This window comes from Chlorocebus sabaeus, chromosome 9, assembly GCF_047675955.1.
Source record: "Chlorocebus sabaeus isolate Y175 chromosome 9, mChlSab1.0.hap1, whole genome shotgun sequence".
Lineage (NCBI taxonomy): Eukaryota > Metazoa > Chordata > Mammalia > Primates > Cercopithecidae > Chlorocebus > Chlorocebus sabaeus.
Window position 1 is genome coordinate 79,502,498 of NC_132912.1, and position 8,137 is coordinate 79,510,634.

Below are 8,137 nucleotides of genomic sequence, written 5' to 3' on the forward strand. Positions count from 1 at the left end.
AGACATTAGGAAGAAAGATTTACACTGTGATAATCATTTTGGAGGCTACCAAATACAGAAAGAGAAAGAATTGAAAAGTAAATATTACTCTCACCTTTTGGGCTCAAACCAACCCCTGCCAAGAAATCTTCTGTTTAGAGGGCATGAATCTTGGGAAATCATCACATAAATGAACTTGAATACAAGGCAGATAACTCAGCTCTATGGATTAAGGCCCAAGAAGTAAGGCAACTAGGATCATCGGTAGCCTCCCTCTGTAAATGGTTAACTTGATTAACTCCAATGCTTCCTTTTTCACACATCACGGTGTAGAGATAAAGCAGGAACTGGAATTAATTATGTCACAAAGCTATTGCATCTCATTTGGTGTTAGATCTCTGTTTTTTTCATTTTTTTTTAATAATGAGAAGAAGCTTGTTTATTTGAAAGTTACATAGCTTAAGAGAACATTCTAATACAAATTAACTTAATGTGCTATGAACATATACGGAATTGAAAATGCAAACATTCACAGGAACAAACATGGCAAATGCAAATGAATATAATTGGTCAAAAGTACAAATGGTAGGGAGTGGTGGGAATTGTAGCAAACTGGAGAATATATGCTTCATCTATAGGGCCCTTCCTACTCCAGATTTCTAGCCAATATTACCTTGTAAATATGTAAAATTAGTGCTGCCACATCTCTTGATTTTTCAAGTAAAGCTTGAAATCTGGATTTTTATATGAAATATTCTAACTTTTAAATGTTGGCAACCAATTAGACATTTTTAGACTCTCTCTATACAGATATAAATATAGTCCTGCCCCTGACACATGTACATATACATATGCACACACATTTTCAGGACAAGTCCAGCCCCCAGGTCACCACTTTTTAACCTGTGCCATAGGCAATAAATACTTACTAAATGAAGACATCAAAACTATCCTAGAATACACTGCTTCTCCCTCCAATTGAGGAATACATCAGTCCTGGTATTTTCAGACCAGCAGCTGGGATTGTCGGAATGGTACAACATTGGTTTTCATCTTTGTTCTATAAAGAGAATTGGCCGCTAAGAATTATGGAAATGACTGAAAGAAGTTGCCATCAAATGTCATTTCTTCTCTGTTATACAAATACTTCATAAAGATCCCTAGTTAAGATGTCATTATAGATGAAATAGGTGTGGACTTTCACCACCTGATTAAATGTCAAATTGGAAACATTACTACACTTCCCATACTTACGATGAACATTCCTTCAAGATGATAACATTAAGTCATGCATAAAAAGTTATGCACATAATATTATGTCATTAGGATTTAATTGCAAGATGCATTACATATAAAACCCATACCTCAAATAGATAACATGGTTTTTATTTGTGTATTTTTTCTCCAGGATGAATAACTATCACTCTTAGGAGAAGATAACTCAAGAGCAAAGAAGAAAGCTGATGTCAAATTTCAGAGGATTTGTGAAACTCTGGTTTTTCAATGGGAAGCTGTGTTTCTTGCATTCCTTTCCCAATTCTATCCCTCACCTGCCTTCCACCCAAAGAGAAAACAAGATTCGAGGCATTGACAAGGTATGTTCTGTTCATCTTCTTAAAGGATTAACTTTTGGACCATCTTCCCCATCCCTCTTCACTGGGAAGGTAGGAATCTTTTCCTCCCCTGCCAGTTGTATGACCCTCACCCACATCCTAGGTTCCCTGCCTGCTACAGGCATCCACTAAGCCAAGAGACTTGCCCCAGGCTAAACAATTAGATCTTTTTACCCCTGTAATTGAAGTGGAATCTAAGAAACAGTCTGAGTTTTTATTTTAAATAGAGGAGATATGAAATGGGCACCTGTGATGTGGCTACCTTCCACCAGCCTAAGAAACAGCAAAGAGTAATGCAGAGACGGAGCAATACTTTGAGACAGGGAGAAAGTTCTGGGAACTGCTGTTCATGTTTCTAAATGCATTCTACTGCCTGTCAGCATTCAGGCTGTTGGGCTCCTTGTGACAATTCTACACCCTTAAAACAAATACTCCTCTTCCTTTCATAAGCCAGTTCAAATCTGTTATCAAGAACTGATGAGTTCAACAGTAATTCTCTTTCGCAAACCTTATCAAGTTCAATCCAAGACATTGTATGATATAAAAACCAAACAACTTTTTTACCTAAAAATGACTGGCTGCAAAATGAAACTCATGGTGTATCTTTAGAGATGTCCATCCAAATTTAGTCAAGTTCTTATGGAGAGGTAAGAAGAAACATGACATGATGAATCTTTAATTGAAATGGGGACCTCCTTAAGCAGAGCACAGTCCATACAAACATAGAGCTGCCTCTTTTTCTGTTTTCTTCCAGAGAAGTGAGACACCATAGGAAAAATGCAGGCAGAATGGTTGGGTCCACCTACAACTGGGTCAACTGAAATGCAAAACAAGGTAGTAAAGCAGGATTTATTCCATTTAAGGCCGTCATTGTTACTGAGTACCAAAATTTTTGATGGCAAAGATTTATTCCACAGAAGAGGGTCCCTGCCTGGTTCTCTTTTCTGGGCCTCAACCCCACCCCCACCTCCACCATAGCTTTCTAGTTTTACTTTTAATTTCACCCAGCTCAACTCTTAGCTTTATAATGACTTTAACTGTTCAATATTTAATGAACCAATTAATTAAATAACATTTATTATGCTGTAGGGCAGTGGTTCTCATATTTTAGTGTGCAACAGAATTACCAGGGGAGCTTGTTAAAAACTCCAGGCACCCACCAACCCAGAGATTCTGATTCAGTGTGTCTGAAGTGTGGAGCAGGGATTTTATTTTTAACAGTCATTCCTGCTGCATCTGATTTTGGTGATCAGTTGACAACATTCTGGGACACACTAGTCTAGAAATATAGAATTATGAGACTACATGCGTCCGGAGGTGGTAAAGAAAGCTGGCAAGATGTTACAAATTCCTGATTTGTTACTAACTAGCTGTGTGTTTGGGGGCAAGTTATTAAATGCCCCAAGACTCAGTTTTCTTATCTGTAAAAAGAGAAAAATAATAATATCTAAGTCACGGGGTTGTTGTGGACATTAAGTGAGATAACATAGCTGAAGTTCATATTCCAATCTGCCCTGCTTAGGAATCTTGCTAATTCTAGATGCCTCCTGCCGTCAGCCAGCAGTTCAAGAGCATCTCAGGAAAAGGGTCAGGTTCTGCTAAAAGAACCATGGAAAGTTCCAGAAAAGCACATATGCATCCCAGTTTATCTGTGGACTGGGGAAGAAAGGGGCAGTAGAGTAGTGTATGCTAAAATGGTGTAATGAGTGAGAGATGTTTGCCCATACATCAGTCACCTCAGGCGATGAGAGATAGTACTATGTGAAGGTAAACAAGGATGATCACTGCTACCAAGGTGACCCCAAGAAAATCCCTTTGGGACGAGTGACACTTTCCCTCCTAAATGATCTTGTACCTGGAATCATTTGTAGTGTACATGCATAGATTTTACAGTCTTATATTTAGAAAAAAAAAATGTGTAGCTGGTGGCCACTGACCTTCAATGGCCCAGGGTGACCACCTTAAATCAAGAGCTTGCTATAACACAGCTGAGCTTAGCGATTTTAATGAGAAATCTAGTCCTGCTGGATTACTGTTCCTGGGACACATCTTGTCAGCAATTCCTCAGGAAATTATTCAACCATCCCCAATTGCAAAGAAACAGATGGCGTGCTGAAAAAAAAAATACTCTGAAGTGTATGCGCTGGTAAAAAGCAAATTTAAGGACACAAAGGCCAACACTGAAACAAATACTAAAAGTATTTTTCCCTCAGAAAAATGGTCTTGAAGATATTTTTGTTTTCCCTCCCCTTTTAAACTGTGAACTGTGCCAGTCATCAGCTTGAATACGCAATGGAGAGATTTGTTTGACATTTCAGAGCCATTTAACAGAGACAGCTTGTTTTAATAATATAGAATAATACTGATCAAACGTTCTCATGGAAGATCAAGTTTTAAAATTTGTATTAATGCCTTGCTTTCTTTCCTCTAATATCCTTTAACCAAAACTCTTGGATCACGCTCTATTATGCCAACTGCCCATTAAGAAATGCTGAATTATTATTAAAAATTATCATGGCACCTGAGAAAATAGCAGTGTAACCCTCATGAATATTAAATCTTTTCATAATGATCAGTGTTATTACCATGAATACTAAATGTTATGAATTCATTGCAAATTCATAATGCTTAGTGTGAAAACTTGGTCTGTAACCAGAAAGTCTGAATTATATTTGGCAAATGTTTGAATCAATTTTAGTTATAAAACCAGAAAAAGAAAAATGGATAAAATTTTTGGTCTTCAGTCTCAGAGGCCAGTGGGTTTTAGGACTCTTGTGAAAGGAATGCCCATCGCAACTTTCAACTATTTCATGTCACTGTTTAAATCTTTTGCAGAATTCCCATTCCTACTTAATTATATCCCAAAGAAGAAGAATTGGAGCAGTGTTAGGAATGAGAGACTAGCACATTCAGCTATTAGTCTGTGGCAGCACCTACATGGCATTAACTTTCAGAGTTTAGTACTACAGCATAGCATGGAAGTGATTATGACCCTAGAAGAAACTTGCAAAAAATAATCATGACAGAGTCTGCAGTTATTACAAACAAAGCCAACTTTCAGTCCGTACACCTCCCACTGAAGCAAACATCAACAAGTTTTGCTCCAATAACTGAAATGCACAGCTACACAAAAACAAATATAAGGAGCGCTTGCTATGATTAACTGATCACAAACCTTTGACCATGTGTTTTTATATTCACATGACATTCAGGCAAATAAAATGGAATGATTGATTCTCAAGACATTCCAAGAGCAGAGTAACAAACAGCGGCTCTGGCAAATGGATCTTAATGGAAATCTGATGGGAAAGTGGATCTCTCTCACGGGGGTTCCTGCTAAAAACCTGTTGGATAGTTTACAATAAACTGAAAATCTACATTTCATGAGCATCCCTTAATGGAATCCAATACAGCTATCTTTAATAAGTAGGTCTCCCCATTCACGTTGTATGATAAAAACTCATAACAGCCAGACTTTTGAGTCTGCATTCATGCAAAGGAGCTCAAATTAAAATTCTCTCCTTGAAAAATACGTTTCAAAATCCATAGATATCCAAGATGCTTAGCATCCTTCAGGGGTTAAAAGCATGTGCCATATAGATTTTAAGTACTATAATTTTATCTGAATTAGTTCAAGTGCCACCTGTAATTTTATTGAAAATATCCTAAAGTATTCTTTAAGAATTAGAAAAGGTTTTGATTGATGGACACATTTAAGCATCTTATAATTTCCTAAAAAATTTTTTCACAGTCCTTAGCACTAATTCTTTAAGGTGATGAGGAATAGGAGACAGATGCTAATTTTGCCTCCGGGAATTTCTATGAAGTTATAGGATGGCACTGAAACTGCAAAACAGCAGGATTTAACTAAACAGAACATCAATCAGTAAAGAACAGTATGGTGTGCCTGGAATCCATTCAGAACTTCCTCAGGGCAGATTCCAAGATATTTTTTCCCTCTAAATTTTAAGTCTCATAAGTAATGTCTTAACATTCTTCCAGTAATTTCTTATGTTATACAATCATGGCCAACCAGGTGGCTCCCAGGAATTACTTAGCTAACAATCCACCACTAGGAATTATTGGGCTCTTCAGAATAATTATCCTGCATTCTTCTTAAATTTATCCAGATTCCTTTAGCATCCTCTGAATCCCTTTGGTTTCAACAACACTTCCTCAACAGTTTCAGAACTGCTTCAGAGTCTGAAAGTCCCAAAGTAGAAGTACAGGTAAAAATTTTTCATAAGTTCCCAGAGAAACATGAATAACATTTCTAAGTTCAAAAATAGCAAATTCAAGGACACAAAGGCCAAATACTAAAAGTACTTTACTTATCAAGACTAACAAACTGTGTTAAATTTTAAAACAGTACCATGGGGAAAGAAAAATTTCAAAATCCCAGTTTACATGAATTTAGATGAAAGAGTATGTTAGAAGGAATAAAAGGATCTGATTTTGATTCCTGGGTCTTTCTTGTAAAGTGAAAGATTACTTGACTTTTCTGGGTCTCTGCCTTTATCTGTAAAATGGGGATAAATAATTACATACCTTGCAGGATTGTTGTGAGAATTAAATGAAAAATGATTTGTAAAGCATTTAGCACAATGGCAGACATGGAAATTTGGCTTAATAAATATTTATTTTCCCTAGGATTAGAGGGTCCTCTCATAAGTGTTCTTTTTCTGTATTCCTATAGCGTGCTGGGACAGGGAAAGCCATTTTTGTTAATTTCCTTTTTATAAAGTCGCCTCGTTAAATGATAGCTTCTCTTCTTCATCAGGAATTGCAGACTGCAAAGAATAGACTCTCATTTAAACTAAGCTCAAATAAAGCAAGGAGATTGGAAGGATATGGGAAAGTGCAAGGAAAGGTCTTTGATGACTTAGGAACACTAACGTCATGTGACCAAGGCAACTGCTCTGCTTCTCTCTGTCTTTTCCTCTGAAGCCAATTGATCTCTCTTCCTTGCTTCTCTTTTCTCGTCTCCTTCCCTCACCCATGTCACTTTGAGGGCTGTTATTACTAATCAGGAAAGCACGTGGCTGAAAATATACCCTGTCCCAGCCCTATTGCTATGTGGTAGCTGGATGTAAGCATGCACCTTCCTATGAGTACACACTCAGTGTCTTTAACATCAGACTTGCAAGACAAACAATATGGCTTGTCTCTGGCAAACTGAGTTTATCTCTATTCTGATAGGTTGTGACAGGAGTGGGAAACAGAAGAAGCAGCTACTCAGACCCATCCCTTCAGCAAGGGCTATGACTCGGGGCAGTTCCCAAGGAAGGAAGAAAGTGTAAATTAGGCATGCAACCCAAAGAAGGTCAACTCAGTTTCTCAATAAGATGTTATCTTTGGCTTTGTTTCTTATGCATCAAGAGCCCAGAGACATTGATAAAGCTGCAGCACAGTGCTGTTGGTCAATGGGCAGGCATAGCTGTCACGTCTCTCAAAAACTAAGATCATGAGCAACTTTGAAAGTCTGGTCCTAAACAACTGCAAAGCAAGTTCATGTTGCACTGGTTATCCCTTCAGCCCATTCATCTTGGGTAGTAATTTCTACCAGTTTCATGAGTGAGAGAGAAGACTCACAAAACAAGTTGAGTGAAATAACTTTATTACTCACAGATAGGCAGCAAGGGACAATAGAAGCCAATGATTTAAGACAAGCTAGTTCTCCAAGGCTCAGGAAAACTACATAGGGGAGATGGAATCTTGTCTGTGCATTCCCCATATCATACTTCAGCTGAGAGACCCTGAAAAGTAGCCCACTATGGGTTACATACCCCAGGATTATGTGACACGCTGAGCTATAGTGTGTAAAATGTCTTGTTCTAGGAGGGACAGAAACAAAGCCCAGGATGTTTTCAGCCAATTTCTCTTTATATTAAGATGTTGTATTCCCAGCACATTCTACAGTTTTTGTTGAGAACTATAAGTGAGAAAGGAAAAGGAAGTGGGTCAGTCCGAGGCTATTCAGAGAACTGTCCCACAACAACCAGGGAAATTCTCAACCACTTCCAAAATTAGAAAATAGTGCTAAGTCTACTGCCTTTCCCATTTCTTCTCTCACCCATTGTAAATATGTCTAGTCACTCCCACACATGTATTGCACACAGTCACCCCATTGCACAGGTGCACCCACAATTCACAGGCCATAATGAAGCCTTCTCTTTCTCCCTTAACCATTCATTTTACACCCCTCTCCTTCTTTCCAACTGCGTTACTTAACATTTCTTCTATTCTTCCTTCATTTTCCAGTTTTTCAGCCGTCAATTCCATCCAGAACTAAATTAGGATCTGTATAGAATACTAAAATCAAGTTATAGTAGCTGTTTTACTGATAGATGTCTAAGGGATATCAGGATAAAATAGATTTCTGAGGGATAATAGGGATAAAATAGATGTTACCTTGCTTCATTTGTTCTAAATCAAATTTACTCTTGTGCTAAGCCCCTCACTAATCAGAGAGTTAATAAATTGAATCTTAGACATGCAAATGTTCTTTGTAAAAGTTTATGGAAAATTATGACACACACTATTTA